The sequence below is a fragment of the Papaver somniferum genome, chromosome 10 (genome assembly GCF_003573695.1).
Source record: "Papaver somniferum cultivar HN1 chromosome 10, ASM357369v1, whole genome shotgun sequence".
NCBI lineage: Eukaryota > Viridiplantae > Streptophyta > Magnoliopsida > Ranunculales > Papaveraceae > Papaver > Papaver somniferum.
The window spans coordinates 81487156-81488576 of record NC_039367.1 but is presented as its reverse complement, the minus strand read 5'-3'; the positions used below and the strand labels follow the sequence as shown (position 1 = coordinate 81488576).

General features: G+C 39.5%; 1 long non-coding RNA gene across 1 annotated transcript; it reads left to right on the top strand.

Moving 5' to 3' along the window:
• Positions 1–543: 543 nt before the first annotated feature.
• LOC113317270 lies at positions 544–848 on the top strand. The gene is made up of 2 exons (XR_003343371.1): positions 544–649; positions 808–848. It is a non-coding gene; the product is annotated as an uncharacterized LOC113317270 (long non-coding RNA).
• Positions 849–1421: the final 573 nt, after the last annotated feature.

Here is a 1421-nt window from a genome sequence, read left to right as displayed (position 1 = left end):
TGGTTTTAAAACATAAACAAAAAGGAAATCGAAAACATTAGAGAATCGATTTACCTTTTGTGTAGTAACTAGTAACTACTAACTAGTAAGACTTGATGATGATGGTGATTGCCTGATTGGTGAGCGTAGTTCAGAGAAATTAGATGAAGAGGCTGCTCTTCGGAAAGAAAAAAAACGAAGAAGAAAGAAAAAATAAAGGGAAAGAGTTACTCAGATATTAGATATTAGGTAGAGCTGGCAAACAAGCCAAAACCCGCGGGTTAACCCGTGAACGGTCCGTGAAAACCCGAACCCGGCTCGGCTTGTTTTGAAACAATCCGGGTTCGGGTTGGAGAAATGTCGGCTTGTGAGTAAACGGGTTAACCCGTCCCGTCCCGTGAACCCGCGGGTTCAACCCGTAAACCCGTGACTGAGCTATCTTCACCTATAAAAGATACGGATGAATGAATCAAAAATCCATTCATTCAATTTCACAGAACCAAAATAGAAACACTCACTCCATTGAAGAAGAAGAAACAAAATGTTGCAGTCAATGAATGGTCTTCTATTCTTCCTGAGGTTTTACCAGAGACTTATAAGAGTATTGAAGTAGTTGAAGATGTGGATGGAGAAAAGAATGGATCTGTTACCCTTTGGAAAATGAATCCAAGTAAGATCACTATTTACGCACAACTTTTTTTTTCCTTTCAAATTTTACTGATACCTTGCAACAAACAACTACTTTGGTTGTCTTTGTGATGTGGTAGTCAGATCTGCATGGCACATACATTTCGTCACTAATAAGGTTTTTCAATTGTCTATGTGCAGGTACATTGATTGAAGGAGCTCCTGTTATGATGGAAGAGAAGCAAAAAATTAGGAAGTGTGGATGAGGTAACCAAAACGATAACTTACAGTGTTATTGGTGGTGATTTACTAAAGCTTTACAAAAGTTATGAGCCTAATTTCACACTTATTCCCAAGATTAGTACTAGCACAAGTGCTAAAAATGAAGGTGATGATGATGATATTGATATTGTTGATGATAAAGTTGAAGAGAAGGATGAAAAAGAGGGAGGAGGTACTGTAAAGTGGTCGGTGAAGTATGAGAAAGTGAATGAGATGGTTCCTGAACCTAACATGGTTAAGGCCATGATCTACAAGACTATACTCATTTTGGATGAGCATGTCCTCTCTAAACAAAATGAAGTGGTCGAGAAAGATGAGCATGTCCTCTCTAAACAAAATGAAGTGGTCGAGAAAGATGAGCATGTTCTTGCATTGTTCTAGAAAATCTGTTCTTGTTTCTTCACCTGCAACAATGTGAGTTCCTTATCTTTAGTTCTGAAACGGGCGGGCTAACCCGTGAACCCGTGGGTTCAAACCGTTACGGGCACGGGTTGAAGAAATGACAACCCGTGAAGAAATTCAACCCGCGGGTT